This window comes from Mytilus trossulus, chromosome 1 (assembly GCF_036588685.1).
Source record: "Mytilus trossulus isolate FHL-02 chromosome 1, PNRI_Mtr1.1.1.hap1, whole genome shotgun sequence".
Classification (NCBI taxonomy): Eukaryota; Metazoa; Mollusca; class Bivalvia; order Mytilida; family Mytilidae; genus Mytilus; species Mytilus trossulus.
The window spans coordinates 35008532-35017110 of NC_086373.1; positions in this window are offsets into that span (position 1 = coordinate 35008532).

Below are 8579 nucleotides of genomic sequence, written 5' to 3' on the forward strand. Positions count from 1 at the left end.
CTCCAGACTTCAATTAAACTGACTGAAAGATTATGATTTCATCATATGAACATCAGGCACAATCCATCTCGTTAGGGGTTTAGTATCATACCATCATAACATATATGAGAAGAACATAACCCGTGTCATGCCAACAACTGTTTTTAGAATAAATGTGTTTAGTTCCTACGCAAAGACCTTATCAGTGACTCAATATTAACGCCAAAATATGCAATCTTTAATGACTTGACAACAGTATCGTAATTATATCCCTTCTTAATAAGTTTATTCAAAGGTTTTGTAAGTTTATGAGGTGAATACTGACACCTTTGTGCTTTATAAAGAATATTTCCATAAAAAATTGGATGTGAAATACCTGAACGTATAAGAAGTCTGCATGTTGAGGTATATTTACGAATGATGTCTTCTTTATACCGATGATAAAATTTAGTAAATGTTTTGACTAGTTTGTGATATCGAAAACCCTGGTGTAATAATTTTTCAGTAATACATAAATTTCTCTTCGTTAAAATCTAAAACATTGTTACATACACGAGCGAATCGTACAAGTTGAGATATATAAACACCGTAAGATAGTGAAAAGGGAACGTCACCATCTAAAAACGGATAATTAACGATAGGAAATGAAAAATCATCCCTTTTATCATAAATTTTAGTATTCAGCTTTCCGTTAGTGATATAGATATCAAGATCGAGGAAAAGGCAGTGGTCATTGTTAGTATTAGCTTTATTTATAGTAAGTTCACCAGGATAAATTTCATTAATATACATACTGAAGTCGTCATTATTGAGAGCCAAAATATCATCCAAATATCTAAAAGTATTATTAAATTTGTTTATCAGATGTTGTTTTGATGGGTCTTTGCTTATTTTTGTCAAAAATTGTAACTCATAACAATACAAAAAGAGGTCCACAATAAGTGGTGCACAGTTAGTCCCCATTGGAATTCCGATAATCTGACAATATACGGAATCCCCAAAGCGAACAAAAATGTTATCTAGTAAAAATTCAAGGGCATATATAGTATCAAAGCATGTCCAATTAACATAGTTTTTTGGTTTATTGCTACTAAAAAATGACCTAAAAGAGTTTGAACATATATATTCACATTCTGATTTTTTGAATGCCCATTTAATTAGGTGTGTGAATTTTTTCTTAATGAGAATGTGAGTCAATGTGGTATACAGGGTAGAAAAATCAAAACTTTGAACAGATTCAAAATCACCAATATAAGCATGCAATTTATCAAGTACTTCCAACGAGTTCTTGACACTCCAAAAGTAATTTATTCCACTATTTTCGAAGGTCTTATTTGAACAATTTATTATAAGGTTTTTAATTGTACCAAGTGTGCTGGTAAGAATAATAGACAATTTAGTAGTTGAACAATGGCTTGAAGACGAAATAAATCTATATTTGTAAGGGGTTTTGTGTAGCTTCGGAAGAAAATACATAGTTGGGACTTTCATTGTATTTGGCTCTGCTTGTAAAGCGGTGGCTAAAAGTTTATGTTTGTTACAGATTTCGTTTTCTGAAAATGGAGTCAGTTGGAATGTTGGTGAATTGGTGATTTCCTTTTTCAGAACCTCAATGTAAAAAAAAAAAGATTGTTTAAAATTTTTCTGTTGGTACTTGATTTATTTTAATTTCCGTTGTGTGAAATTCAGACAAATTGAACAGCGACTCATAAGTGAATCATGTTTACACAGACTACAATAGCAATCAGTACACATCTCTTACTTATTTATTGATAATTATAATGGGTTAAATCCACTTTATTTGAATTTTGCTGGATAGTTGTCTCTTTGGTAATCATACCTCATCTCCTTATTTTTATATAACATTCGTCTAATAGTTAAAATTGAGAATGGAAATGGGGAATGTGTCAAAGAGACAACAACCCGATCATATAACAGACAACAGCAGAAGGTCACCAATAGGTCTTCAATGCAGCGACAAATTCACGCACCTGGAGGCGTCCTTCAGCTGGCCCCTAAATAAACATGTATACTTGTTCAGTGATAATGAATAGGTTCTTTTCAAAAGAGTTTATAATGTTTCCTCTACTTTTGAATGTTCCTTGTAGCTCATTCATATACCTACTGTTAATGGCTTTACATCTAAAATAAACGGATAAACCTCCACACATACTTATCTGTGCCTGTCCCCGTCACAAGTCCGGAACATCAACAATGATTGTTGTGTCATAAATTTGAAAAAATGTTAGACATGTTAGATCTCAGATTGTTTCTGCCCAATGTTTTCACTCTTTGTTGACACTGGACGATTTTGAACTTAGCATATTGTAAAATCTTATACTTGTTGTGTTAAAAACTTTATTTTGCCATGTAGTTGTTGTCGATAAGTTTGTATATCTTCTGCTGCTTATTCCATATCTTCTTCATCTTAGTGCTGCATTACTGTGGAATGTGCTTATTAACTTTAAAATATAAAATCTTTAAAAATATTAAAATTGAAACTTTATGAAACTTTTCTTGTGATATTCATATTCAATAAAATGATTTTGGAATATTATTGCATATAGCCATGAATCTTCTGGAATCTATTGCATATAGCCAGGAATCGTTTGGATATTTTCTATAAGGAACATTTCAATTGATGCGATAGATACATACCCCATTTCTCCTTTATCTTAGTGTTCAATAAAATTATTTTGGAATATTATTGCATATATTAGTAGCCATGAATCTTTTGGATATGTTTCCTTTATTTCTTGAGGCTTCTTTTCAAAATCGAAAAGTTGAATATCCTCTCCTATTCTATGCAGAAACTGTCGCCATGTAAACCAGTTACTTTCTCTTACCAGAGAACATAGTTCTTCTGGTTTCTATTCTAAAATTAACTCAGCTTCTTTGATGGTATCTTCACTATGTTTTAATTGATCAGGGTCAATTTTTAAATGCCGCCTAGCGTTAACAAGAGCCCTTACATAATCATCTCTGAGTGAAGGAGAAAACACGTTATAAATCGAAGTTTGGAAAGAACTGAAAACTTTTAAACAATGAGTGCATACTAATCGAGCAGGACGACCATTACTTTTGGAGCACGGATGAAGTGTTAAAAATCCAAAAAGCAATACGGTATCACACTTTTCCAATTTCTCGTGTTTATTTTCTATTTTTGAAATTACTCTCACCATCTTGTTGTACTCCAAAACACTTGAATCAACTGCTTTAAAGGTAATTTCTTCAGTTTCATAAATGGATAGAAGAAATCTTCTCCAACAAAACTTGCTGATCTAGGCAAAACACAGAATTTTCCAGGCTGAGTTTTGGTTTCAATGAGCAAATCGCGCATCAGAACTTCATGACATTCCTGTCTCTACGCCTCTACGTCTATTTCACCAATATAATTTTCTTGTTCTTCGTCTGATAACTTTTTCCATTCAGATTTTAAATGCCAGTAACCCCGCAGTAAATTTTTAGTTTCGGTTATTTTATTGTCTTCGTCGTTCTTTTCTTCTGTCGAATTTTCACAAATATAATCTTCAAACTCCAAAGTGTTTGGTAAGCTGTCTTGGTCGCTTCTTTCTTCAATACTTTGTGATTCATTACATATTTTCTTTCGTAGTGAATTATCTTCAGATGGCGAGCATTCCCGTTTTCGTCCCCTTTTTTCAAAGTATTTTGTTTCGTCATTGAAAACCTTTTCAAATGTACCTTGATCATTCAGTCCTATATCTTCATCTTGCTGCACTTAGAAAAGGAATTCCTTCACTATTTCACGTTTTGCTTCTACAAAGCTGTTCTTCTCTGAATTTCGTAGTTTCTTCGTCCACCTAGTATGATAATTGCCAATATCTCTTATCATTTGTTTGACCGTAGGTACACATTCATATTTTTTGTCTCGTTTTCGCCATGATGGTTCATCAATAGGCTGGAAATTTAAAAAACGCTGACAGGCCATATCTTTTGGAAAAAAGTTAAACTGTTTAAAAATTTCTATTTAGAAAAACAGAAATTATTCAGTTATAATAACTTAATGGTCTGCATAACCAAAGTATGTGCTATAAAATTATGTTAAATAAAAAAGAAAGTCATTATTCTCTACATTCATAAAATTAAGAATGGAAATGGGGAATGTGTCAAAGAGAAATCAACCCGGTATTGTAAGATTAAAATTTGCTGTTATCAAATAACAAAATTACTCTAAATAAAAGAATGTATCACCCTGAAGCATAGCTTTGATATTTTTTCAAGATTATGATTTTCTTGAGGTCCTTTTTTAGCTCACCTGGCCCGAAGAGAACCACTGAATGGAATGAAACCAAACATGGCATGAATGTTCCTTATGAGGTGCTGACCAAGTGTTGTTACTTTGTAGCCGATCCGTCATTCAAAATGGCTGCCAGCGGGGGACTTAGTTTAACATAGGACCCTACGGGAAATGCATACAAATGACATCTTTTAGAGAACCACTGAATTGAAAGTAACCAAACATAGCATGAATGTTCCTTATGAGGTGCTGAACAAGTGTTGTAACTTTGTAGCCGATCCATCATTCAAAATGGCCGCCAGTGGGGGACTTAGTTTAACATAGGACCCTATGGGAAATGCATACAAATGACTTCTTTTAGGGAACCACTGAATTGAATGTAACCAAACATAGCATGAATGTTCCTAATGAGGTGCTGACAAAGTGTTGTTACTTTGTAGCCGATCCATCATTCAAAATGGCCGCCAGCGGGGGACTAAGTTTAACATAGGACCCATGGGAAATGCATACAAATGACTTCTTTTAGAGAACCAGTGAATGGAATGAAATACAACATAGCATGAATGTTCCTTATAGGGTGGTGACCAAGTGTTGTTACTTTGTAGCCGATCCATCATTCAAAATGGCCGCCAGTGGGGGACTTTGTTTAACAGGACCCTATGGGAAATGCATACAAATGACTTCTTTTAGAGAACCACTGAATGGAATGAAACCAAAAATGGCATGAATGTACCTTATGAAGTGCTTACCAAGTGTTTTTACTTTGTACCCGATCATCCATAATCCAAGATGGCCGCCAGCGGGGGCCTTAGTTAAAGATAGGACACTATGGGACATGCATACAAATGCCTTCTTTTAGAGAACCACTGAATGGAATGAAACCAAACATGTCATGAATGTTCCTCATGAGGTGCTGAATAAGTGTTGTTACTTTGTACCCGATCCATCATCCAAGATGGCCTCTAGCGAGGGACTTAGTTTAACATATGAACCTATCGGAGATGTATACAAATGACTTCTTGTAGAGAACCACTGAATGGAATGAAACCAAACATGGCATGAATGTTCCTTATGGGGTGCTGACGAATTGTTGTTACTTTGTAGCTGATCCATCATTCACAATGGCCGCCATCGGGTGACTTAGTTTATCGTAGGACCGTATGGGAAACGCATACAAATGACTTCTTTTAGAGAACCACTGAATGGAATTAAACCAAACATGGCATGAAATTTGTAGCCGCTCCAACCAAACATAGCATAAATGTAACTTTCCTAATGAGGTGCTGACCTAAGTGTTGTTACTTTGTAGCCAAAATTTATCTTTGTTTATATGATTTCAAAAACTCAAGGAGAGTCAGGTGATCGATACAGGCTGGCTCTTGAGAGCTTCTAGTTGTGGGATGAAGGCCGTGTTATCACAGAAAAAGATGGTTTGGAAAAAACAATTGCTTATTATAGCAAAACATTTTCAAAATGTGAGATAGAAAATCTAATGTGTGACTTGTAAAGAACTTCTTGCAATCGTACTGGCGGTAAAAAAAAATCTATAACTATCTGTAGGGTCACCATTTTATCGTACGTAGCAATCATGGGTCACTCAGGTGTTTGAAGAATTCCAAAAATCCAGAGGGTCAACTTGCACGTTGGTTTGAAGTTCTTGGTGGGTACAATTTTACCATAATGAATAGGCCTGGACGAATTCACTGTAATGCTGATGCTCTAAGTCAACGACCTTGTCCAGAAGGTTGCCTTCATTGCTCATGAAAGGAAACTCAAACAAGTATAGCTGTTATTGTTGAGCAGATGAAAAACTCTAAATCGCCAGAAAGCGAAAACATGGGAAAGATAAAGCATATGAGGAAGATTGTAAACATTTTGGCATCGTTTGTGTCTGAATATCAAAGAGCTGATCCAATACATCCCTTTAATAATGATGGCATATCGTTCGTCAGAACATGATACGACAGGAATTTCTCCGTGTCAAATGATGTTTGATCGTGACATTATTCTACCGGTCGATCTTGGCATGGGAAGACCTTCTAATAACTCAGATAATTCAAATAGTCAAACTGGTGATTATTTACCAAGTTAGTAAAAGAGAAGAAATATGAACATTTCATAAAACTAAATGAAAAAGTCGTATGATCATAAAATCACCATACTAAATATGTTGGTGATCATGTCTGGTCTTATCAATATCTTTGGAAAGTAGGTAAACATCCTAAATTTCAGCGACCTTGGCATGGGCCATATGTTGTTATAAGTCGTCTAAGTGATGTTCTGTACATAATTAGATTAAACCCAAAAAGCAAAGCTAAGGTTGTTCACCGTGACAAAATGAAACCGTACGTCGGGGCAACAAACCAACATGGTTCCAAAAGTTTACTAATTAAAGTTGGCTGTTTAGATGAAGCGTTATAGTTTCGCAACAAAGAAGTGATTTCAAATTTACGACTAACTAGTATAGATTTTTTTCTCATTAATGATTATATTATAATTGAATAGGAAATTTATTATTGATTTGCTATAACAGTTTGAAAATTTGTAGTAGTGAAAGAGAGAACGTTTTTGAAAAATTTCATATTCTTTCGCTATGCATCCTAAGGCTGATATTCTGAAATTGAACCAGACTTTCAACTTGTACGACACTATTGATTTTCTCAGTACTGATAGTTGTAACATATATTCCGCCTTTTGCTCTCGTATGGTTTTAACCAAGTTGATTTTTCTTTTGCAAAACAAGTGAATGTGTGCCATATGTGACGATTTGCCTTTCGATAAGAGGTGGAATTCTGAAAGACACGTGTTGGAACGGCACAGAGATTTCGGATGAAAGAGCCCTAACTCTAAGAAATTGTTTCCAAGAAAAAATGTAGTGCATGGCTGTACCATAGCTGAGATGGATATGATATGTTTTGATAACAAGATCGGTACATGCGGAAGTGACGCCGAAGTGGTTATGGACATATTTAAACGAGGAGTGTTGGGTTCCAAACTCAAACATATAGCAGATGATGGAAAAGAAAGTTATTGTCCAAGTAGAAGTAGGTATTCCGCCTCCAAGAGAAGTAGAGCACCGTGTAGAACAGTTGTCACAAACGTTTAGGCAACAAGAGAAAGTGACGCCAGAGATGTGTTAGAGAAAAAACGAAACAAGCGAGAGGAACACAAAGAAAATGCTACAAAACATTTCAACCAGAAGAAAACTAAGAGGGTAGAAAATGAAAAAGACTTGTTGAAAAAAATTAAATCAGTCCTAAAAGACCTTTCAAGTGAAATAGGAGAAACTCGTAGCGTCAGTCTGGACACAGGATATGAAAATCAGAATGAATTAGAACTTAGGGTACAGAGAATGAGGTAAACACCTTAGAACAGTCAATCATTAAATCCAGATCGTCAGCAAAAACAGTTCGTTCTAAATACTCATCTTCATACCGCTCAATTTCTTCCACTAGTTCCACTTCATCTTCACCGTCTGCATCTGGTAAGAAGTCTGTGATCAAATTATGTAAAAAAGCCCCGTGCCGTTACAGCAAATAATGAACAGAGTGAGGAGGAGGACCGTTGTTGTATCTCCAAACACAGAGGGAAATAGATACTTACATTAAGACTGGCTCAAAAGGCAAACTTTTATAAACTGATGGATTTGAAGGCAGTAGTTGAAGGGAGGTTAAATGACCTATGCAGTTTACATGCTGCTAAGGTGGTGAACTGTTGTGTTTGTTTTATGCACTTGCATGATAGACTTTTTAACTAATTTTCAATGTAATGGACTCTCAGAGTCAGTGTTGGGTTATTGTAAAAATTAATATTTTCCTCATCTAGTTAGTATTATTTTTTTAATTAAGAAATAATTTCTTCATGTCATGCTCTATGCTCATTTTAACATGGGTAGGCATTATATTTATCGATATTTTACACTGCGCATTAGCGAGGTGTAAAATGCGTTCAAATATAATGCCTACCCCTGTTAAAATGAGCATAGAGCATGAGATGAAGGAATTATTTCGATTCTTATAGGACAAATACAGTATTTTTATAGGTCGAAGCGTACGAAAATACTGTGATCGGGGAAAATGCACGATCACTTTTTCTTATAGTTTCAATAGAAATGAGTTTTGATTTATTTTATAAATAAAAATAATTTTCACTGTCGTCATGTCACCCAACTTTTAATAAGATAAATTTAAAAGATATTTATATAAAATACCAGAATTTGACATAGAATTAAATTAGCTATTATTTGACATTTTTCTACAAAAGATTTACAAATACTATAAATTAGAGTTTAATATATTATCTATAAGCGATAGCAAATATTACGTAACCTTTGACAATATGT